Genomic DNA, 26391 nt, shown 5'->3' with positions numbered 1-26391 from the left:
TTACTTAGAGAGGTCTGAGTGAGAAAGCAAGAGGCAGGAGGTGTAGCTGGGTCAAGGCGCTGTCAGGTTGTATCTGCTCTGTGCTGGTTGCCCCAGAATGGCTGGAATGAAAGCAGGGCAGCCAGAAAGATGTGAGGGAAGGTATAAGAGTCTCTTGATTCTGTTCATAGTTAGCACCACGAGGTTACACTTGAGTTCAGTCCATCACAAAGCTTTTAGGGTGGTATCTGACAACAATTCCTGAAAAAGACACAATAGCAGGCAGTTAATGAAACAAATTGTTACATCCTGAAACCTTGCTCTTTTATGTGATGAGTGAGTGATCTCATTCCAGCATCCCATACAGAAGATATGCTTTTTTTTTTTTTTTCCACATGAGATGGTTTATTTGGAAAATGATCCCAGGGAGATCGACTAAGGGACTGGAGATAGTACAATAGAGAAAGAAAAAAGGCCACGTGTATAAATAGGTTACTGATACTGGTTCTTGGAGTTTGGTCCTGCCACAAAGTTCTAGGGAACTGCTGGAAAGAGCCTCAGAATTTCCCACCTGGATGAAGGAGGAAACATTTATCTACCAGTTCTCATCCTTTTTTGTTTTTGCGTTGTCCCATGGAGTGTTAGCTTCTTTATACATCCAGATCCATTCTTATCAGTCCCTCACTGAAACCTCAGGGAAACCCAGAGCAATACAGCTGGGCATGAGAGAGGTGCTGATAACCATCAGGTCACAGTACACAAAGCTAGTTGCAGAAGCAAAGGTTGGAATATAAATTGGGCTGAGAGGAGGTGAGGTAAGGTATAGGAGGTATCCAATACAGGAACTCACATCCTGGCCTCCTTCAAAGCTGCTATAGTGATAAAAGTAGGCCTTCTCCTGGATGCCCATAGTGCCACTGGGGAAAGATCTTTGGAGCAGCCTAATTTTTTCAAACTTCCTTTATTTTCTTAAGACAATTGGGGTATAAGAGTAAACAATAGACATTTTACTGGTAAAACTTAATATGTACCAAACCCTTGATTCTTCCCTGTGACCACTCCAAAATCATCTTTTTCATGGTATATTCCTTCTCAACAAATGGCACCAGTTTTGACTCCGTTTCACGCATCGCACCTTGGAGCCACACTTGACATCTTTTCAACACCCCAGCAATCTGCACCTTTGCAATGAATTACAAGCCCTTCACTTCACACCACCTATACCACCAACACACTATTCACGGGCAGCATCCCTTCTCATGTGCATTGTCTCAGTGGCCTCCTGCCAGTTCTTCATGGTTCCACTATTGCACTCTGCAGTCTGTTCTCTGCACAGTAGTCAAAGTTGCTAGTTACTTTTTAAAATGGTAAGCCATATTATCTCCTGTCTTAACTCTTACATAGTTCCATCAGGTTTCACACAAAAACCCGGGGTACCTGAGTGGCTCAGTTGGTTAAGCGTCTGATTCTTGGTTTCGGCTCAGGTCATGACCTCACAGTTTGTGAGTTCGAGCCCCGCATTAGGCTCTGGGCTGACAATGTGGAGTCTGCTTGGGATTCTCTCTTTCTCCCTCTCTCTCTGTCTCTCCCATGCTTGTGCTCTCTCTCTCAAAACAAATAAAAATAAAAAAAACCCAAACCCCTGTTATGACCTTGTTGTTACGTGATCTGGATACACACACACATACATACGTACATATATAGGATATTGGACATATATATTACAAATGGATCTATCTGTATATATTATTATCTGTATATATTATAACTATATATATTATATGGTATAAATATATACATTATATATATTATCAATATACATGTTATGATACATATAAATGATAAGTCTGTGACTTCACTTCCTACCACTCTAGCTCTTACCCTCTGGCCTCTAGTTTTACTTCCCTGAGATTTTCAAACTTGCCAAGCATATTTCCATCCAGGCCTTTGCGTCTGCAATTTCTTCTTTTTGGAGTGGTTTATTCTCTACATTCATACTTCAGTTCATATCCCAAAGAAACTCCAGAATGCCTTGTTAAAATAGTCCCCTATCATACTATATTCTCTTATACAATTATATTTTTCTTCATATAACTTCTAAATAATACATATTATGTATATAATGTGTGTGTGTGTGTGTGTGTGTGTGTGTGTGTGTGTGTAAATTTGCCTGTTTATTGTTTCACTCAATAGAATATTTGCTATATAAGAGTGTGGACTATGTTGAATTTACCATTCTTTTCCTAATTTCTAGAGCCGTTTTGGGCACATATGGATTCAATTAATCTTGCTAAATAGATAAATTAATTAAACCAGATCAAATGGCATTTGTCTTATCAGATAGATTTCCCTTTAACTTTATGTGACTAGTTAATAATGGAAAAAGAAAAAACAACAATGCAGCATCTCTGTAGTATTTGTCAGTCTTAACTAATTTCTGTACAACCATAGCCATAATCATATTTAATTTATGTTCACTTCATTGTCTAATGAGGGTCTTCTGGAAGTCCATTAATTTAGGGGTCAAGTCTGATAAATACTCCATTCTCTTTAATGTCCTGAGGTCATCTAGCCAGCACATGGGAGACAGAATTTGAATTGTAGAGGACATTTTAGGAGCTGCTATTGGAAATGGCACACATCATTTCCACCAACACCCCATTGCTCCGAATTTAATCCTTTGGCCCTACCTAACTGTAGGGGAGGCTGGAAAATAGAATTTAGCTGTGTGCTAGGGCGAAATGTAACTCTGTCACAATAGACATACGGATGATCGTCTTTAATCCTTAAAAATCCCTGAGAGATAAGTACTCTATCCCCATTTAGAGATTTAAAAACTGACCCTCAGAGAGGTAGAGCTACAACCAAGATCATAAAGCTAATGATTATGTGGCACTCCAGATGTCCTGTGATTTTCCCTGTCATTTGGGGTACTGGAAATTTCAGAACACCAGTCATTTTGATGAGTCTGACCCTGCCCATGATTTTATCTGTGCTTTCACATCAATTAAGAGTAAATATTAGCCTTAAACTTGAATTTTTTTTAGTGGGTTTGCCAACAGACTGTGACTTTTCAGTCCCATTCACTCTATCTTCTTTGATTTTACTAATCACAGTATTTCAATAGTAAAGAATTTTATAACAAAACTCTTTATACTACTTTTCCATTGATTTGGATACATATTGAAAGTCTTAGTTGGTGGTCTGAAATACATTAGCCTTATTGATTAATGTTTCTGATTTGTCTCATTTTAGTCACTCCCACTTTAATAGAGTCATGAATTATACTTGATTACCTCCAGTTACCAAACACTGATTCTTGGGGGGAAGAATTATATGCCTATCAATTGCGGTAATTAAGTGGATCATCAATGAAATAAGATTCAACTTGAATTAGTGAAAGTTAAAGAATTCATAGCAAACACCTGCAGGGAGGTTTGGTTTATATGGTACCTCTGTCACTCAGTTGCTGGTCCTCTGTGTTATAGGTTGAGAAATTATTAAAAAGGCCTTCAAAATCTCATTCATAAAATAAATTTATGAGACAACAATGACTAACATAGAATCCTAATTCTTCATTTATAGTAAAATATGTAATGATTAATGACTAAAGCATGCATTTCCTTTGTCTAGGGTACCCCTTCCTGCTGAGTAAACAAAATTATAGGCCTTAATGATTTCATAGCAAATAAAAAATTATGAAATTTGGTAGTTTTAAAGGAAAAAAATGTCCAGGAATTAAGACTTGACAAAATACTTCTATATCATAAAATTAAAACACAAAGCAAAACAGTAACAACAATAAATCTTCCCTAGGGAATGTGAAGCTCTTGTACACTGGATATATTTTCATATGTTGAAGATAGTGAGATAAATACATGGCCAAACTCATGTTATCTCTTTCAACATTTTCTACAATTCACATATCCCCATGCAGATCAGATTTTGGTAAGACTCTTCTGCAATCAAAATAATTTTCAGGGGAGGAGTATTTTTAATGGAAAGGGCATAGAATTTAAAATTAGGCAAATGTGGGATTAAACCCATTTAACAGCCATTTATCTGATAATTTTTAAAAAATTTTTTTAAAGTTTATTTTTGAGAGAAAGAGATAGAGCATGAACAGGAGAGGGTCAGAAAGAGAGGAGACACAGAATTGGAAACAGGCTCCAGGCTCTGAGCTGTCAGCCCAGAGCCTGACACAGGGCTCGAACTCACAAGCAGTGAGATCATGGCCTGAGCTGAAGTCAGATGCTCAACTGACTGAGCCACCCAGGCACCCCTATCGGATATTTTTTTTTAAATTTTATTTTACTATAATAAAAACACAACATGAATCTAACCTCTTTACAAATTTTTCAGTATACATTATTGTTGACTATAAGTATACTGTTGTAAAGTAGATCTCTAGATCTTGTTCATCTTGCTTAACTGAAAGTAGTGCTCATTGATTAGAACTACTAATTTCTCCTCCGCTTCCCTCCCAGCCCCTCACAGCCACCATTCTACTCGTGATTCTATGAATTTGACTATTTTAGATACTTGGTATTAAGTGATATTGTGCAGTATTTGTCTTTCTGTGACTTATATCACTTAGCATAATGTCCTTAAGGTTCATCCATATTGTCAGATATTGCAGAATTTCCTTCTTTTTTAAAGCCTGAGTAGTATAGTATGCCATTGTACGTATATACCACAATTTTTTTTATCCATTCATCTGTTGAACGACATTTAAGTTTTCATATCTTGGCTATTATGTTGCAGCAACGAACATATGAATGCTAATATAGCTTTGAGGTCCTGATTTCAATTCTTTTGGACAAATACTCCAAAGTGGGATTGCAGGATCATCTGGTAGTTCTATTTTTAATTTTTTGAGAAACATCGCTAGTTTTTTCCATAATGCCTGAATGACTACCAACAGTGTACAATGGTTCCAATTTCTCCACATCCTCTCAAAATTGATTGTGTGTGTGTGTGTGTGTGTGTGTGTGTGTGTGTGTGTGTGTGTGTTTATAATAGTCATCCTCACAGGTGTGAAGTAATAGTTCATTGTCGTTTTGATTTGTATTTCTGTGATAATTAGTGATGTTGAGCATCCTTTCATATACATGTTGGCCATTTGTATGTCTTCTTTGAAGAAATGTCTATTAAAATCCTTTGCCCATTTTTAAATTGGGTTCCTTTTTGCTGTTGGGTTGTAGAAATTCTTTATATATTATAGATACTACTCTTTTATCAGATATGTAGTTTGAAGATATTTTCTCCCAATCTACAGGTTGCTTTTTCATTTTGTCAATTGTTTCCTTTACTGAGCAGAATATTTTTAGTTTGAGTTGGTCCAGCTCATCTACTTTTGCTCTTTTTGCCAGTGCTTTTCATGTCACATCCATGAAACCATGACTGGGACCTATGTCATGAAGCTTTTTGCTCATGTTTCTTATAGTAGTTTCATGATTTCATGTTGTACATTTTAAGTCTTTAGTTTATTTTGAATTGATTTTTATCTATGGTGTGGGTCAGAGGCCCAATTTCATTATTTTACAACTATCCAGTTTTTCCAATACCATTTTTTTTGAAGACTCTATCCTTTCTGTGCTCTAGATAACATAGTACTTCTTCAGAACCCTCAAATCTTCTGATACTTGGTCTTACTATAAACACCACATGTATTCTTTTCTTATCCTGGTTATTTCAAGGGACAGACCTACTTGAATCACACCCTGAAACTACTGAGGGATCTTACCTCTTCTGGGCTCCAGTCGAAGCTAGGCTTCTTTGTCATTCAATAAATAGGTCAGAGTACTGTTCCTCTGTTTTCAGAAGCTGCTATTTTCAAAGTCTGAAAATGTAAACCAGATATTATATGTCTCTCTTTGTGCTGGAAAATCTGAGATACAAAAAAATTCCTCCCGGGGCACCTGGGTGACTCAGTCAGTTAAGCATCTGACTCTTGATTTCTGTTCAGGTCATGATCTCATGGTTTGTTAGTTCAAGCCCAGTGCTGTGTTGTGCTCTGACAGTGTGGGGCCTACTTTGGATTCTCTCTCTCTCTCTCTCTCTCTCTCTCTCTCTCTCTCCACCTTTCCCCTTTCTCCCCCCCCCTCAAAATAAATAAATAAACATTTAAAAAATACTTACAAAAATTCCTCCTTTACCTTGGAGGAATAACACAGCATGTCACAGACTACTGGATGATTGAAAACTTCACTGATGAGGCATGACCTTGAGTCTTTGTAGGTTGTGCTATTCAACCTTTGGAGCACATTTATCTTACCTAAGCTGCCAATTTACATTTTAACCAAATTAACATAATGTCATAGATATAGTAGCTGTGGAATGTTGATATGGCTCAAGTCACTGTGGACTATACTTTGGGGAAGAACAGGAAAATTTAAGGGTAAGATAATACATGCATACTGTTGTCTATCTTATATAAGTATAAACTGTTTCTGATCCTCCTTACTGGTAAGGATGGACAAGAAGGCATTCAGCAGATCAGTGGCTACATAATACATACTGGAGCTGTGTTAATTTGCTCTAGCATAGATGCCATATCTGACACAGAAGCTGAAATGTGGGCTCCTAGTCAGCTAGTTTTCTGTATTTATTTAATTTTTGTAGGGGCCAGACTTTTGAATTGAGTTGAATATGATGAAGACCAATACCCCATCATAGTTTATGCCTTTAGTGTGGCACTACTCTCTTTGATTCATTTGATAATATGTTATTGCTCGTGATTTATTATATTTACTATCTTGGCCAGAGGTAAAGGGGCAGTTTCGGTAGCTTCCACTTGGTCTTTTCCTTATTATTTCTCTTATACCACAGTTCAAGGAACTAATATGGGGCTTCTACCAATTACCAACTATGTCTAATACAATTACACATTTAGAGAATGAGAAATAACTATTGGGTGTGACCACAACTGTGAGTTGAACCTACTCTAAGAGAACATTTATTACCTAGATAGCATCTTTACATATTCTATTAGAGAGATGAAGATGGCACCCTAGACCTCCATATATCAATGACAATATATCGATATATACCTAACTTTCAACATTTGGAGAAATTCTCTTCTACCAATAGGTGGTTAATGAAGAAAATGACCGTAGTTCCATTTAGAGAAGGATGGGGAAATTACTAGTGAACATACTTGTCGTAGTTTAATATGATGTTTCCTGGGGTGCCTGGGTGGCTCAGTTGGTTTGGCGTCTGACTTGGGCTCAGGTCATGATCTCACAGTTTGTGGGTTCTAGCTCCACATCAGGCTCTGTGCTGACAGCTCAGAGCCCGGAGCCTGCTTTGGATTCTGTGTCTCCCTCCCTGCCTTCCTTTCCCCTGCTTTCACTCTCTCTCAAAAATAAACATTAAAAAAAAATGTTTTTAAATATGTTAAAAATGTTTTAAATGTTTTTAAATATGATATTTTCTCACAGAATCCCAGAATTTTCTTTCAGCCAATGAGTTCTGGCTCTGAAAACTGACTTTAAGTCCAGAGATTGTGCATAGGATCAATTATATTTTTCCATTGATTTTTTTCACATTTTTAAATAAATTTTATCCAAAATACAGAAAAAAAACTGAAAGGATTATTCAGTTTGCTATAATTATTTATCAAATATCCAGTCATCTTATTCATCTTCCATAAATATATTAAATAATTTTTTATGCTTTTAAGGCAATTCACTTTATCAGTACACTTCATCCTTAAACATTTCAGAATTCATATCTTCATCTAGAATATAATATATATGTGAAGAATTTTTTCCCCACAGTATAATTCTTTTTTTTTTTTTTCAACGTTTATTTATTTTTGGGGGGACAGAGAGAGACAGAGCATGAACGGGGGAGGGGCAGAGAGAGAGAGGGAGACACAGAATCGGAAACAGGCTCCAGGCTCTGAGCCATCAGCCCAGAGCCCGACGCGGGGCTCGAACTCACGGACCGTGAGATCGTGACCTGGCCGAAGTCGGACGCTCAACCGACTGCGCCACCCAGGCGCCCCTCCCACAGTATAATTCTAAGCAAATCTATAGAGTAGGGAAATAAATGTCACATTATTCCTTTTCATTTTGTTTTGGTGAATGTCTCCACTGTTTGCATTGCCTGATAAAGGGCTTTAAATGTCTATATATCTGGAAAACAAGAGGAGACAAAAGAGTGTCAAAAACAAATAGCACTTCTGGCCTAAAACAAAACTCTTGCTCTAAAATAAAATAATAGGAAAAAAATAGCTATTCTTCTTACATTAACCAGTTTGACAAAGAAGATCTATTCTAATGTTAAAAATGTGTCTTTGTTTTTATTTGTATAAGATCCTGTTTTCTTTGATGTTTAACAAATTGTTTGATTCATTTCTTTTTGATTTGTCAAATATGAAGACTAGTGGATATGAAAAGGAAATAGTTGGTTTTCAAGTCAAGTCATTTATTGATCATCCAAAGTTTGGAAGAAAATAACTAAGGCAAAGTAGGACTTGATGAATTTTTGGTTTTGTCAGTAGAAGATTCTGCTCTTAAGGTGGCTTGTTAAAAGAAGTAGGAATCTATTTTCTCGTCTAAAGAATATAAACTAGCAGGGAAGTAACAACAAAAATATGAGTAGAAATAAAAAGATATTTGTGGTAGCTTGACTTGGATTTTGTTTTTTCTTCAGTTACCTCTCATAATACTGACTCTTTCTTCTCCATACACAATTGATTTGGGCCTTGGAGGATGATGTGGCATAGAGTAAGGATATGGGCCTTATAATGATAGGGACAAAGGTTTGCAAAATTTTGCTATTTTCTATTGCCTAGCTGTGTCCTTGAAGGAGTCACTCACTTTCTCTAAATTTCATTTTTCTTTTCCAAAAAATGGTGGGAAAGAATGCCTTTCTTAGAGTATACTTTTGAAAATATTATTACACAATGAATAGTCTCTATTGATATTGATTATATTATTTGGCAGCATTAATTGAGAAGTTATATTCAGACACTCCAATGTATCTCAAAAATATAAAGTTGTTAAGTTCCTAACCTAAAGATGCATATTGTGTAAAAGAAAATTAAGAAAACCAATAGCTAATATACTTAAAATAATGCTATCAGAGAAGAAGACATTGAATGGTAAAGAACTAAAAAAAGAGTGTGATAAGGAGTAATATCCAGGGGTGCCTGGGTGGCTCAGTTGGTTAAGCATCCAACTCTTGGTTTCCACTCAGGTCATGACCTCGCAGCTTCATGAATTTGAGCCCTGCATTGGGCTCTGCGCTGGCAGTGAGGAGCCCGCTTGGGAGTCTTTTTCTCTCCCAATCTCTCTGCCCCTTGCCCACTTGCACTGTTTCTCTCTCTCTCTAAAAATAAATAAATAAACAAAAATTTTTTTAAAGGAATAATATTTAATTAAGCCTTGGTATTGAGAAGATGTGAGGTAAATTGGTGAAAGATTTTATTTTTAAAGATTTTATTTTATTTTTAAGAGGAAGTAAGACTGGAGTTGCTTTTTGAATGATGACAGATAATAAGATGGGTGGACAAGAGAAAAAAAGTTGTTCTAGAAAAAGCACCCCTGATGTATAAAGACACAGAGGTAGAAAAGAACATGCCTTGTTCGGGAGCTCTGTATGATTGATACAAAATGTATGTGTAGGGACAAGATAAAGAATGAGAGAAATAGGGAAGACCTATATGATAAAGGACCTTTGTTAAGAAATTTCACCTTTAAGCTAAAGGCCATGAGATACTGCTAAGAAGTTAAAACAAGGAAATCATAAGAATTTTAGGAAAATCACTACATCTTCAAAATACAGGTGTGAGAATGAAATTGGAGAAACTGGTTATGATGTTGTTGTAGCAGTATAAGCATTCAATTTAAGGAAGTAGTGAAATGTTAATTGGGGAGAAATTTACATTATATTTAAGAGATAGAATGGACTTCTTAAATATCTTAGTATATAGGATTTTGTATCTAATTGATTATTGTAGTGATGGATCAGAATCAAAAAAAGATTCCAACTTCTGACTTGTGGGTTTGAGTGTATGGAAACCCAGAAAAGGGGTAGATTTTACGAGAAAGACAATGATTTCTTCTTTGGATATATTGAGTTTAAAATGGTTATGGGGTATTCAAGTGGAAAAACAGTAGGGAATACTCTACAGAGTTACAGCATTCACTATATGCTGATGTGCGCACTGACACATGCACAGTTCTGGAGTTTCTGAACCTGGCAAGAGCTAATTGTCAGAATGGAGATTAGCCATAGCCTTGATGTGTATTGGGACTGCTCAGGGGAATTTTATTTGCATAAAAGGAAAGAGAATGAAAGTTCAATGTCTGGATAGTACCAACATTTAAGGTTGAGAAGAGAAAGTAAAAAAAAAAAAAAGAAAGAAAAAGAACTGAATGGGGAAGGTGCCGAATTACCAATATTTACTTATTTGTTTGTTCATTCAAAGAATATATGTTGATCTCTTTCCTAACCTGGGTTGGCCCCAAGTCAGAATCTTGAGATGAAAGTATGCATTCAGTAATTTATTTAGAAGTGAGCCCAGCTAGAAGGCAGAAATGAGGAATTAGTGGAGTAAAATAAGAGAGCATTATCAAGGTGGCTCTCATTGCTGGTAACCAATGCTTAACCCTCTGGGATAATTTGAGGAAACTTATGTATATTTCTCAGGACTCTACACTCCAGGGATGAAAGGAAGACACATTTATCTATGGAATTCTGCCTTCCATTGGCCAGCGGTTACCCCACAGGTTTAAATAACTCACACTTCTGGGGTGCCTGGGTGGCTCAATCAGTTAAGCATCCGATTTCAGCTCAGGTCATGATCTCACAGCTCATGAGTTCGAGCCCCACACTGGGCTCTGTGCTGACCGCTCACAGCCTGGAGCCTACTTTGGAGCCTACTTCTGTGTCTCCCTCTCTCTCTCTGCCCCCTCCCCCACTCATTCTGTCTCTCTCTCAAAAATAAATAAAAATTTATAAATTAAAAAAAATTTAAATAACTCACACTTCTAGCTTGTGCATCAGTAGCTTCTGCTAGGTTGAGTGGGTTCACCTGGGGAAGTCACACTGTAGCATTAGAAGGGCCTTCATGTAGGAATGGCAAAATAGGTAGTACTGATCTAGGTGAGTACTGGCAAGTTAAACCTTCATCATTTTGGTTCTTGAATGGAACAGGGGCTGGAACAAGAGGTAGATAAATGGATAAAAAGTGGTACAGAAAAGTTTTGGGTAAGGTCCACTCCTTGCAGACCTCAAGTCCTCCCTCTTGTGAGAGTTCTTCTAATTCATCCAAGAGTTTCCTCCAAGATGGAGGCCAGCGCCTCCAGCTGCATTCTTGGTGCAGGGAAGTCCTGAGTCAGGAGGGTGTGTGGTACTGGCCAATGTGAGGCCTTGTCAAATTGCAGATGGGAAAGCTGATTGACCCCTGTGGCTGGAATACAGGTTGAGGCTGAACAGACATGAAGGGGAACAGTATTCTAATACAAGCACTTGCTATCTACATCCAGTTCCACAGTGAGCAAGGTAAGATCATCCAAACCTTCATGTAGTTTACTTTCTAGTAGATGAGAGAGGCAGAAAATATAAAGGAATTGCAAAAAGTGCTGAGTTAAGACGAAGACAACATTTAAAATGCATTTAAGTTGTTTTGAGGAAAGGAGGAAGCTATAAAAAAGAAAAACATTTCATAAGTCTTTTCTCTTGGACTTAAAATTGTGACTACAGTCACCCAACAATGTGGGTTTGAATCGTGAAGGTCCACTTATATGCAGATATTTTTGATAAATATAGTCCAGTACTCTAAATGTATTTTCTCTTCCTTACACTTTTCTTAATAACATTTTCTTTTCTCTAGCTTACTTTATTGTAAGAACACAGTGTATGATACATCTAACACACAAAATATGTTAATTGACTGTTTATGCTATTGGTGAGACTTCAAGTTAACAGTAGGGTATTAGTTTTTAAGTTTTTGGAGAGTCAAAAATTATACGTGGGTTTTTTACTGGGGAAGGGGCGTGGTGCCTCTAACCCCCATGCTGTTCAAAGGTTACCTGTATTTAGCCTTGGAATAGAGAATACTATTTTACTCTCCACCTCCTTTGCCTTCTTTGTGTTTTCCACAAAAACACTTTTGGCAACTAGGCAAGCTTTTGTCACTTCCTTTGAATCAACATCTATTATGAGTTCAGCCGAGGGCTCTTGAAAAGATTTGCTTGAAACTTGGAGCTTTAAAGCTATTAAATAGGGAGAATAGCTCTGAACATTTTGGCTTTTCTCCAACATACTCTCCTCTTACTAAAAGGGAAGAAAAAAAAAAAACAAATGAAGTGACAGAAGGAAGAGTACTTATCCTCATGAACACTGACATTTTTCATTCATCGATATTCCCAATGGAGCAGTGGGTTAGGATTTAAGTATATATAGAACAAAAATTTTCTTTTAATATTATATATATTTTAATATAAATATGTATACTAACGACAAACATATTTTATAAAATATATATCATATATAGGGAATTATGTGTTAGATTTTATGTGTTTACATATATAAAAAATTCTCCACTGTGTTTCTCCTTTTAAGAGTGGTTTAAATTTCATATGTTACACACTTACCTATGTTCATCACACCTTATGCCTTTATGATTCTGAACTAATAAATCACTAAAGACAATATTTTAGCTTAAGTTGCTACATCATTTTTTGCTCTAAATCATTTGAAGGACAGCAGCAGCCAATAGAATCTACTTTTGTCTCACTTGGTGACCCTTACCAGCAAGCACATTTAATTATAACCCTCCTCATCTTGATTATAGTACTTTGCTAATTTGAAATTCCACCTAGCCAATTAATGTAGCTTGTGGTATCTGTAGAAAATCATGAACCCGTGGTTACAATTTTAATTATAGCATACATTTTACAAATCTCTGCCATCCATCTCCAAGGACATTCTCCTTTGTGTAAATTGTCATGAAATGGGTCTCCTTCCTTTGACTTAATATTGCCTTCTTGAAATATAATGAATACCTTTTGATGACAGCATCCCTTTCTCAGTCAGCGTTGGTGAGAATCATGAACTGCACTAAGAGGGTATTTTGCTAAATGCAGTCACGGGAGCAAATGTGCCATTTATAAAATGTCGTCATGACATGTGGCATTTTTGAAACACTGAAAGACCTTCGTGTCTAACAAGCGAACATAAAGGGATAAAGGCCTTTTGAAAAGAAAAAAAATACTGAGAAGAAAAGTGTAAAAAGATTAAAATGTATCATTTGTAAATGTATGCAGTTATTTCCCAGATTTCCACAAATTTAAAAGTCTGAGATTACTGCTGCTTTTCGACCATTAACCAAAATAATGACAGCAATTGCAGAAAGGATAAGCAAAAGGAGAGCTAAGATTTTTCAATTTTGGTTTCTATGGTTTTATGGTATTATGGTTTGATAAGACATAATGTAACTTATAGAGTCTTATAAGCAAAAACATGGGAATTATTTGTTTCCAAATTTTATTTTCTGTTTCTTTATAAAAATACTTAGTGTATTTCAATTCTAATTATAAAAATGTAGCATATCCAAGATCCTCATAAAAAAGTCTTAACTTCAGAGATTTTATGTGTATAGGCAATTAATTTATAAAGTTATGAAAGAATATTGAAAGCTAGTATCTCAATGGTCAATCTAGGAGATAAATATCTTGGCCATTGTAATAGACTCTGTATGATCCCATCGCTACAAATTTGTTTACCAGTTACAATTCTCTGTAATAAGGTTCTTGAGGCTATATCCATGTTTCCTTTGCTAGCTCAGAGTAACAGATGTCACTCAAGAGTTTCATAGTGTCACATTTAACAGTTCAGGAGCCGACTGTTCTAGTTCAAATCCCAGCTCTGTCATTATTAGCTGTGTGACCGTGGGCAATTTATTCAACCTTTTCATGTCTCAGTTTTCTCATCTCTAAAAATAGGTGTAACAATGATACCTACCTTGAAGGTTTGTAGTGAAGCAAAACCAAACAAACTATAATAAACACTTAGAACACCGTACATTCTCAAATATTATCCATTATCAATATTATTTTTATTGTTGTCACCCATAAGACAGTACTTATAACAACTAAGTCTTTGTCATAAATATGTTTGCTGATTTCTATTGTGTGTCAGTGCATGCTGTTTGCCCTACAGAGAAAGAAAAGAAGAGGGTGAGAGGGGGAAAAAAGAAGGCTGAAAATTGTGGAAATTAACATTTTCATGTCAGATACAATAAAATACTTTTGCTGCACAAAGCGATCATCTACCGAGTGTATTTTCCTATGTCTCTGTTAATTCTCTCAATCACGTACTGATGCCTCACCTGAGTATTGATTTCATTACTTGAGTAATGTCATTTTGCAGCCTTGTCACCGAGGTAGCAGACTGAGAACTCCACAGACATTCTCACCACTGTAGTTGGGTGCCTGGACAAGCACCCCCAACAGCTCTTAATAAGAACTTATGAAAGACTGAGGTCTTCAAGGGTGTATTTTTGAAAAGTCCCCACCATCTTCTCTAAAACCTCCCTCTTCCTCAGCCTGCTTGGAAGCATAAAGACAGAATCATGATTATTCTTACTCATCACCTCCTCCTTTCCCCAAACTTAACAAGTAGGACTTTAAGGCCTCAGGGAAGAAAATGTATGTATATATATATATATATATATATATATATATATATATATATATATATATATATATATATATAAATATATATATATATATATATAAAACTTAGGGAGGAAGCTGGCAAGGCATAGAACACAAAATAATCAAAACTATAAATCACAAGTGAATATGCTTAGGACTGTGATGCCTAAAACCAAATTATTGAGTCAGCAAGAGCAGCAGGTTTTTGTGGATAACTCATGGACTATCATTTTGCATGTGTTGGTTTTGGGGATCTGGGAGACTTAACACTTCCCTACACTCTTATCCACATGACACTCTGCTCTCCAGACCCGTGAAGTTCTCATCACTTCTGAAAAATGCCAAACCCATTTCGTATACTTGATAGTTCTGTCCTTGTCTAGGGTGGTTCTAGATCCTCCCTCAGATTGGTGTTCAGATTGTAACCCCTCTTTGAAAGCTCTTATCATTCCCCCTTACTCTGTGTTCTCTCTACATTGATTGGTAAGACATCACAGCATTTATTTTATTACACTGTAATTTTCTAGTTACATTTGTCTTCCCTACAAAACTGTGTCTCCATAGTAGGAGATGTGTTTGCTCAACTCTGTGTTCCAGTGCTGGCCCGATGTCTGGAAGCACAACATAGGTGCTTGATAAATGTTTGAGGAATGTTATCTATACATGCAGAGAATTTTCTTTATTATTTATTCATCATAATTAAGGGATTGTCAATCAATTTCTTAGTCAACCAGACCCCGAAATTTATCTCTGTATTTTCATTTATTCTTTATCCTTTATACCTATTAAATCAATATTTACGACATTTCTCAATTTCCTTTCCAATGACAGAGTTTTTGTTTAGATGCCAACTGTCACATGTTTACAATAGTAAAATAATGAAATAGTATTGTAACTCTGGTTTTTACCTATCCAATCAATCATGTGCATTTCTAAAAGTTTAATTTTTCCAAAATACCTACTATTCTATTGACTAAAAGTCTCTATTTTCAAATCTATTTTATTTTTAAAAGGATGATGCATATGTGGTAAGTAAATTAAAAATCTAATGTAAATCATTCTTCCACCCTATCTGTCACTTCATAGAAAACCATAGTTATCAGTTTCTTGGGTGTCTTTCCAGAAAATCTCTCTGTATACATATCTTTGTGTGCATGTATGTGCAGATGTGTGTAGGAAGCTCCCAATTTTTTCTCTAAGAGTGGTACAATTGTCTATATACACCATTCCACATGTTGCTTTTTTTTTAACTTAATATGTCTGAGAGATTGTTCCTTGTCAATATTTTGGATCTGAATAATTCTTTTTTTTAATGAAGAATCTTTCATTGTGTTTAAATATATATAACATAAAATTTACCATTTTTTAAAAAATTTTTTTAACGTTTATTTATTTTTGAGACAGAGAGAGACAGAGCATGAATGGGGGAGGGTCAGAGAGAGAGGGAGACACAGAATCTGAAACAGGCCCGGGCTCTGAGCTGTCAGCACAGAGCCCGACGCGGGGCTCGAACTCACAGACTGTGAGATCATGACCTGAGCTGAAGTTGGACATTCAACCAACTGAGCCACCCAGACACCCCTAAAATTTACCATTTAAACTAATTTTAAGTGTACAATTCAGTGGTGTTTAGTACATTTACTATGTCGTGCAACCATAAGTGCCATCCATGTCGACAACTTTTTCATTAACCCAGAAACTCTGTACCCATTAAACAATAATGCCCCATTTCCTCCTTCCCTTAGTTCCTGTTTACTTATTTACTTTCTGTCTCTGTGAATTTGCCTATTCTAGGTACTCATATAAGTTGAATCCATGTAATATTTGTCCTTCTTTGTCTGGCTTGTTTCACTTACCATGTTTCCAAGTTCATCTATGTTATAACATATATTGGAAGTTTATTCCTTTTTAGGACTGAATAATATCCCATTGTATATATCACATTTTGTTTATTCATACTTCTGTTCATGAACACTTAGGTTGTTTCCACCTTTGGGCTATTGTAAATAAAGCTGCTATGAACATTGGTATACAACTTTATGTTTGAGTCTCTGCTTTCAATTCTTTTAGGTATACCTATACCTAGGAGTAAAATTGCTAAATTATATGGTAATTCTATGTTTAACTTTTTAAAGAACTGCCAAACTATTTTCCATAGGGACTGCAACATTTTACATTCCCACCAGCTATACATGAAAGTACCAATGTCTCCACATCCTCACCAACACTAGCTGTTTCCCCTTCCTTTCTTTCCTTTTTTTCTCTTTTCTTTCTTTCTTTTTTTAATCATAGTCATCTAAATAGTTATGAAGTGGTATCCCATTGTGGTTTGGGCTGGCATTTCCTTGAGGACTAAGGATATTGAGCATCTTTTTATGTGCTAAGTGGCAGTTGCATATATTGCATTCTGGTCAAAATTATGAAATATTTTGTATATAAAAATTTATGTTTGACAAGTATGAAATTTAAAGATTAATAATTAAACCCTAGAAAAGCCAACACTCAACTTAAGAAATAGAGCATTCACCATACTGATCTAGGTCCTTGTACTTACTTCCTAGATCACAACCCCCGTGAACCCCAGTCCAGAAATTTCTTACCTGGAATTTATATTTATTATTCTAACTTTTTCTATCTCTATTCCATATATGTATCTCCTAAAATAATTTAATGCTTTATTTTGCTTCTTATGAACTCTGTCATACTCTATGTATTTTTCTGATATTTCTTTATTCACTCAACATGTTTCTGATATTCATACATTTGGATTTTTATGATTATGAGTTATTTATTTCACTGCTATATAGTATCCCATTGTGTAACTATACTGCACTCCATTCATTTGCCAATTGATATTTGGGTTCTTTCTAGTTTTCTTGATATTACAGATAATACTATAAACATTTCTATACAAGTTTTCTGCTACATATAAATAAAAGTATACCTAGGAGAGGAATTGTTGGGTCATGAAACATGTTTATCTTCAAATTGATCAAATTACTTTCAAAGTACTTTTACAAAGTTATATTTCTACCACTCTCTCATATGATTTGTATAGATTATAACATACAGATTATAAAAATCCTCTCCCCCCATGTTTTATATTATATATGTTATTTGAAAAATTTTAAGCCTTTTTTGTTGCTGTTGTTATTCTCATATCTGCTTGGTTTTTATAAATGTTTCAAAAGTAAATTTGAAGATACTGTGGGAATCCATAGTTATTGTGTACAGAGTTCTATATCTGTATATGTCAAGAATGAGGATGGTAAAATGTACAAATATGACAATGGATTGGTTGATTTTTCAGTTTTTGAATCTAGGTTATTAGGTACATAATGACTTTAGTTTTTCTTTCTTTCTTTTTTTTTATTTTTGCCTGATGAACTGGAAATTCTGTTACAGTGATTCATTCTTTGGCACTGCTTTCAATATTAATGTCTATTTTCTCTTATATCTTTGTGAGTGTTTTAATAGTAATTATGATGGTTAACTTTATATATCAACTAGACTAGGATAAAGGAGGTTCAGATAGCTGCTAAAACATTATTTCTGGCTATGTCTGTATGAGTGTTTCTCTATTTCTGGCTATGTCTGTATGGGTGTTTCTGGAAGAGATTAGCATTTGATTCAATAGACCAGTAACAAGTTCTACCCTCATAATGTAAATGGGCATCATTCAATCCATGGGAAGCTAGAATGGAACCAAATGGCAAAGGAAAGATAAATTCTTATTCTTTCTTCTTGAGCTGGGAAACCCATCTACTCCTGCTTCTCAGGCCTTTGTACTCAGACTGAATTATGCTATGAGTTTTCCTGGTTCTCTGGCTTGCAGACAGCAGATTGTAGGACTTCTTGACCTCCATAACTGCACAAATCATTCCTATAATGGATTTCATATATCTATCTACTTCTCTATATATCCTATTGGTTCTGTTTCTATGGAGAACCCTAATACAGTAATATAGGCATATCAACTATTTTCACTTGTAGTTTTAATTTCAAACTACCTGTGTTCTTATGTTGTACATATTTTTTATAAACACATAGCTGAATTTATGTTTGTTTATTTATTTAACTTATATCTAGTCTTTTAACTGGAAAGTCATCGTACCTATGTCTGTTATGATTGTTGATATATGGATTTATTTGTTCTCTGATTGTTTTGCTGATGTTGAGGAATCAGTTTTGATTAACTGCTGTTTCCCTGTAGGTAATGTAACTTTTCCTCTCAATGGTTTTAATATTTTATTTTTTACATTTTATATGGCTGCAGAACAGTGTATCAAGATTTAGATTTTTCTTATCCTGCTTGGGATTTTATACCTCTATATGAAGATTTTTTAATAATAATTTTTTAGCATTATTTCTTCCATATTTATCCTTTTACATTGTTTCCAATATGTTCTTTTAAAATTCCACTTAAAGGTTGATTGGACCTTCTACTATAATTCTCTGTGTCTCATAATCTCTTATTATTTCCCATCTCTTTGTTTCTCTGTGACTTTATTTCCTGATATTATTAGTTCTGAACTTTTTGAGTTTTTTGCAGTGCAGATGGAATTATTTCTAAGCTTTCAACCGATAACGTCAAAGCTTCTAGGTTAAGATGGAGTGTAGATTCAATATCTAATTTTCTTTCTTCTAATGATTTCAGTTTTTTTAAACTTGCTTCTCACATAGTAAACACACTTATTTTGTATTCAGTATCGAAACATAACAATATCAGATGTCTTTGTGGTTTTAGGTTTGTTGTTTATAATTTTCTGCTGACTCTTATATATGGTGGCTTGTTTCCTTTATGTTCTGTGATTTTCTTTTTTCAACTCTGACCTCTTGTATGTTGCAACTCTATCTCTATTCCTTAAGACTGGCATTTGAGGCGGAATTTTAAAGGGCCGTGGTTTCCTCTTTCTACCAATTGCCTAAGGGCTCTACTCATTAGCGTCTTCCTACAGAGTTGTGTCCTCACCTCTCAGAATTAAGGGGATTATTGAAAGATCACTTTAAATGAAATTCAGTATGATTATTGTTTTTTCTACATAATAATGATCTTTAACTAAATTATTGCAAATCTTTTCATCAGAATAAATACAATTTAAATGTCACATAGCTAGTTTTAGATGAGGTACAGTAACTTAAGAAAAATTTTAAAGAATGCATTTATAAGTGCTGCATAAGTACTATTTCTTACTGTACTTTAGGAAAGAAAAATATAATTTTTTCCTTCATGAAATTTTTAGAATAAAACAAAAGAACTTCTAGACTCCTTGAAGTCTACTCCTCAATTACTCTCACTGTATATCTGTTTACCCAATAATTTCTGATATTCAAACTAAAAATAATTTGATATCTTTCCAATACAGGCAGCTAGTCCTTTATATGAACAGACTAATTTTATTATCTTGATGGTTTAAAGAGAACTGCAATCTCTTGTGTTAAATGACTCCAGCTTATTAAGAAGAAAGACTTGAAGGGAAACTAAGTGATCTCCATGCTAGCAGATGCCTTCCTGCTGGATTTGGCCAATGGGAAGTACTGATGGAGATTGGAGGGCAACTAAGGAAGAACCAACTAGGCTATTTTTTTCTTCCCTCCCTACCTAGAGGAGCTTCTCTAGCAGCGGCTGTATCTCCTCATTGTTTCCTGCTCCCACTGTTTGGGCCTGCTGTGGTTACAGCTACTGTCATTTGACCCTACACTTTGGTATCTGATCAACAAACTCATCCCTTTGTTTCTCCAATCTAGGAAAGGAAGTGGCTTTCTGATGTTAATTACTAATTTCTTCAAAAGCCTAGATTCCAATTGTTAACTTGTAAAATTATGCTGATCTTTTTCTCTGGGAGTAATGCCAGTATATTCTAGAATATCATTTTCTTGTATCAAAGCTTTTAAATTCTCTGTCCTCCACATTTACTCTGTTCTTAGAAAAAGATACAGATACTGGTTTCATTCTTTCATAGGACAGAGAATTCAGAACAGGGCAATATCTGAGTCCTAAAAGGAGAATGCTATCTTGGGGTACCAAAGAAGCCAGTAGGAGTGAATAGCCACAGAGTAACTAGATATAGCAAGATGGAACTAGGAGGCTGATGCTATGAAAATGATTACTGATTTGGGAATCAAATGTGAGAGAGTATCTTGAATAATTGCCTGGAAGAGATTTTTATTGTGGCCTGTTTTCATTGGTAACCTAGAGTATGTTGTGGAGAGTTCAGCTTAAATGCCTCTCTATTCTTCTGTTGTGAACCTAGTCTGGTTCCCACAGGCTGCTATATATAATGAATTTTAAATCAAGTCTCGGGTGTAAAATGACATTATCCTAGTTAAGAATAGGTCACATGGACATATCTGGACACAAGATTGGTTGGAGACTGTAGTCCCTATCCCTAGCCACTGCATCCTGGCAAGAACTCTATATTATGGAAAGAACATAACTTTTGGTGCACAGAAAGTATCTTCACCATTTAATGTCTGCCATGTGAACTAAAGTAGCATTGCTGAAGAATCAAATAAGGATAATTTCTTTGGGAAAATAAAGTTTGACTGTCAAATAAACTACAATACTTCTAAAGTCATGAACCATGCAGTCCAGTCTCAGAATGGTATTGAAGTCAAAGGAACACTTCTGAACAAAGTGCAAAGTAGCTCTAATCCCTATTACTCGCTAGGGTTTTGCTTCAAATAAGGTAGAGCTACACTGCCATGACTCAAATAGCATTGCTTCTTTTGCTCTTCTCTTTTAAATCAGGCCACTCCCAGTTTTCTTCCCACGTTGCCAGAGTTTCAGATGTTGACACTGATATACTCCAAACCTGACCCATCCACGCCATTTAAGACTTGGATTGCAGACTGCTATTTTAGGAGACAAACTAAGTTAGTACCATAGTTTTCTTTTCTACTGGTCACAGCAGTTTTAACGTACTGCATAACCAAGTTCTTACAGGTTATTACGCGTAGTACAAGTCTGAGGAAGCATCTCTTACGTGCAGGATAAAGCTTTCTAATTAACTTATGACAGAGATACCAATCAAATCCCAATGGTGGAGACCGGAGTACAGATCAGAAAACATCAACAAAAGTTGAATCCTGAGCATAAGAAGAAAGGGTTTAACAGAAACCCTGAGGTTTAGTTAAAAATGAGGCACTAACCATTGGTAGTTTAAACTGGTTTAAGTGCAACAAAAATTAACCAAGACCCCACCAGCCAGTGGAGCTAAGCCTTCTATGCATGGCTCATCTAACTGGCCTTAGTTGAAAAACAGTCAGGGCAGCACCTGGAGAAGGAATGTCTGAGAAAGGCAGAAATTAACACTCAAGGAATTGCCTAATATAATGCCAAATGGTTTTGACATAATTGAGAAATTTAGCTTTCATGAATTTATATACAACCAGTTTAGAGTAACAGAAATAAAATAAAAACTGTCAAATGAAACAATTGTTTGAGCGCAAGATAAGCTTCTGGTTTACTTGTTGAATATTGCAACAATTCTTAAAATTCCTGAATGTGAAGACTAAGTCTCAGAGAGCTGTGCTAATTGTTCCCTATGAAAAAAACCCTCTGGTTTGTTCATAATTGTGATCTTTGACTCTATGGAGGATAGGTTATCTCACTTTTGAATTATCTTCTTCCCCTTCCCAAATGAGCAGGCTGATCAATCATCTCTAAGCATTATGAGAAAAGCCCCTCATAAGTATATGTAAGCCCGTTTTTTAAATTGTCATCTTAATGTATGTAATTATTAAGTTCATGTTCATTTTTATATCATTTCTAAATTATTACTACAGTTGAGTAAGCTCCATTCTGTTTGTTATACTGTACACATGTCTTATATTATTTCTTTTATTGTGCATAATCTTTGCTTCCTTCTTGGTAATCACAAAAAAAAATTGTTATCTCTTCATAATTTTATACTTCTATTTATGATTACTTTTGCTATTTGATGAAATGCTATGTATAGCTATGTCACCAAATAACACGTTTTCATCAAATTATAGTTTTCTGAGAAAACTGGAATTCGAAAAGTAAAAATTTGAGTAGGAAAAATTTTTATGTCTTCAAGTTATTCCAGTCTCGGGGAGGCCTAGTATTGAAATTTTTATGTTTAATTTATTTATTCATCTTCCTACTCTGTCTCCCAAAAGATTTAAGTGACCATATGGCTTTATAAATGACTTAGTGCTTTATGTCCTACTGGGAAGTCTACCTCCACCTAGCAAAAATTTAGCATTTGGAGGGACATTGAATTTTGACCTGATGGAGTTAGGGATCTCTTATTCATTGTGGAGTTAACATTCCATGTGGCTAACATTCAAAGTACTAACCAAAATTTACAAGAGGTGCACAGATGTGTGTACAGATGTGTTAACAAGACAGACATGACTCCTATGACAAAGGAGGATGGGCACCAATTCAAGCCACACAGGTTTTTATTTTCACCATTTATAATGATAAGTAGTGAATTATAGCACATTATGGATGATCTTTGAGCATAAATTTTTAAAATGTCCTAAATCTTACAATTAGTATAGATAATGAGATACACAAAGTCGCTTAAAGATGGATACATTAGTGAATTAATCTAGAGTAAAATGTTAATCTAGAGTAAAAACTTATCCAGCTTGACAGAGGTTTGAGTTTATGCAGCAAGGCAGCTGCAGAATTGGAAGCCTCTGACAAAGGTATTTCTGGGAATTTCTGGTTATTCATAAATATCTGAAAAGGATTTGATGGAAAATTTTAATTATTACTATCATTATTGTTTATTGTAATATCTTTTTAAGTCTGCTTTTTTTTAACTGAACTGTCTGTGGTAGACATATTTTCATTTTGAGAGAAGGGATTTAATTGATTATTTTAAATGAACTTTTTAAATTTTGGAATTGTTTTAGAGTTACAAAAACATTTCAAAGATACTACAGAGTTCCCGCATACCTCATACTCTGTTTCCTCTATTATTATTATTTTATATTATTTAAATATTATATTTGAATATAAATATAAGAACATAATAATTATATTATTAATATTTTATATTAGTCTGGATCATTAGTCATAATTAAAAAGCACTACTGATACATTATCATTAACTAAAGTCCATACTTTATTCAGATTTCATTAGTTTTTACTTACTGACTTTTTGTCTATTCCAGAATCCCATCCAGGATACCACATTACATTTCATCATCATGTCCCCTTAGACTCCTCTTGGCTATGACAGTTTTAGTGATTTGCCTTGTTTTTGATGACCTTGACAGTTGTCAGGAGTACTGGTCTGATATTTTGCAGAATGTTCTTCAGATGGAATTTGTCTTTTACTACTAGACTGGTATTGAGGCTTTCGTGAGGAAGACAACAGATCAAGTACGATTCTCATCATATCTTATCAAGGATAACTCATACTCACATGACTTATCACGATTGATGTCAACTTTGATCACCTGGCTGAAGTAGTGCTTGTTAGGCTTCTCCAATGTAAAGTTATTCTTTTCTACTCTTTTCAGACTGCAGCCTTTGGAAGGAAGTATACAGCACAAATGTCAAGAGTGGATAATTTTCCTCCCCTTCTTGAGAGTGAAGCATCTGGTAAAGTACCTATATAAATTATTTTTAATTACTCTGCACGGTGATTTGTCTGTTTCCACCCATTTACGTAGCCAATCATTTATACCTATATGGACTTATGGATATTTATTTTATACTTTGGGTTATATTCCAATACAATTTTACTTACCAGTTGCTTAAAGGCTCACCCAGTGTATTTTCTGCCCCAGTCTTAAAATCAGCCATTTCTCCAAGGAGAATTTTTCTTTGAATTTTCTTTATTTGAAAATAGTATCAGAAACCAAGATGTGGATACTAGATTTGCTTATTGCTAGTGAGATGTCATTTCTTTTAGGTCCTCTTAGCTGACAGGGCAGAATATGTGTGCATATACTAACCTGTGTGTATACTATTAAAAAAAAATCAACTGAGTAAGTTTGAGGATCTAATTGGTTTTATTCAGCAATTGATGAATTGAGCAGCATCCTATCTAGCAAATAGAAGGAGCTCAGACGAGTTGCACAAAAGGAAAGGTTTATAGGCAGGAGGATAGGACAAGGAAGTTAAAAGAGTGGATTATTTCAGGGAAAGTTACCTTCCTTTAAGGAAAGGCAGGGGGTTTTATCATGTAGATTTCCTCACTAGTACTGGTCAAGAAATTCCAGACTAATTGTTTTAAAATTTTATTATTGAGAAAGGCTGAAAGTGAAGTTAGGTTAGGTAATAAGTCTTGGTGGGGCTTAGCAAAAGTGACTCCATTTTAGACCTGTTGTTTCTTTTTAAGGAGACATGTTCATAAATATTGTTATATGTAAGAATGTGTATCTATAGCGAGCTAACCATGAATTCATATTGATGTTGAGAACTTTAATTCATTACCATGTGAATCAATATAGTCTTCTCCCATTGCCTCCTCCTACTCCAGCCATGAGAAACCTGGCTCCCACTATTGCCATTCATTTTCTTAAGTGTTCATTTCCATTATATGTGTACTGTGATTTCAGAATTATTAACATAATTTGAACTCAAGTACAGTGCTTGGGTACAATTCCTTTGTCTTTAGCCCTATGAGTGATAAATATTTAGTTGAAAAGGTTTGTAAGCAAATTGCTGAACTTATCGCCTGGTTTCTCTTTAATGCTTATAGTAAAGTGTGAGAGGAGAGCAAGAAATGGAAAGAACTGCTAAGTAAAAAGTAACCAGAATTGAAGATTTGGAAAATTCTCAGTCTATGCATATGGCAAAAAATGAGAAAGTATGTTCTGGAGAGAACATCACTGTCCAGTGTGCCTGGGCAATCACCTCATAAAGAGATTATGCATAATTAAAAAAAATTTTTTTAACATTTCTTTATTTTTGAGGGACAGAGAGAGACAGAACATGAGTGGGGTAAAAGCAGAGAGAGAGGGAGGCACAGAATCCAAAGCAGGCTCCAGGCTCTGAGCTGTCAGCAAAGAGCCTGACGCGGGGCTTGAACCCACAAAGTGTGAGATCATGACCTGAGCCAGTCGGATGCCTAACTGACTGAGCCACATAATTTTAATCAACAATCTCAGCAGAAGCCAGAAATAAAGATGTGATTACACCAATACAGACGCTACTAGTTTGCATTGAAAGGGACAGAGATCAGTTGAAATAAAGGAAGGCTTTTAGACTTCAGGGGTTTCACACATGGAACAATAGAGTTATCCAGCTGTGAGCATGCCATATCCTGTAGGAAAGGGAGAAAATGACGTATATAAAGACATTTCAGAGATAATCAAGGCTGACACTCACATCCACAAGCCCATGTGTACAAGGCTTCTTTCTTCTTAGTTTCATAGGGTGGGCCCACTTCCTTGGTGTCAGTAGCCAGGCTGTGCTGCAGAGATGAGGTGAGGTGGGGCCACTGTCTCAAAGCCACGTGGGTGAGACTGCCACCCCAATGGGCCTGGAGGACAAACCACTGAGCCAAAGATGATTATTCTCGAGTCTTAAGATCTATTGGGGAAAAAAAAAATCTACTGGAATTTGTCTTGCTGGGTTATGGGCTTTCTTGAGACACATCCCCCCTTTTTAATTTCCTATTTCTCTTATTTGCAATGAGGATGTCTATCCTGTGCTTGTCCCAGCACTGTGTTTTGGAAGTACCTAATATGTCTGGTTTCATGAGTTCACAGTTGGAGAGGTATTGTGTCTCAGGATAAAGCACAA

General features: G+C 35.5%; 1 long non-coding RNA gene across 1 annotated transcript; it reads right to left on the bottom strand.

Annotated features, from left to right (window-relative positions):
- Positions 1–26173, bottom strand: LOC121029794 (uncharacterized). Its single transcript, XR_005789920.1, has 4 exons — positions 25975–26173; positions 24062–24166; positions 5726–5821; positions 1–240 (listed from the first exon to the last, which is right to left on the bottom strand). It is a non-coding gene; the product is annotated as an uncharacterized LOC121029794 (long non-coding RNA).
- Between the last annotated feature and the right edge of the window lie 218 nt (positions 26174–26391).

This window comes from Herpailurus yagouaroundi, unplaced genomic scaffold, assembly GCF_014898765.1.
Source record: "Herpailurus yagouaroundi ecotype Mexico unplaced genomic scaffold, PumYag 28, whole genome shotgun sequence".
In the NCBI taxonomy this organism is placed as follows: Eukaryota; Metazoa; Chordata; class Mammalia; order Carnivora; family Felidae; genus Herpailurus; species Herpailurus yagouaroundi.
The sequence above is the reverse complement of the archived record's forward strand: the minus strand, read 5'-3'. Positions and strand labels throughout refer to the sequence as shown.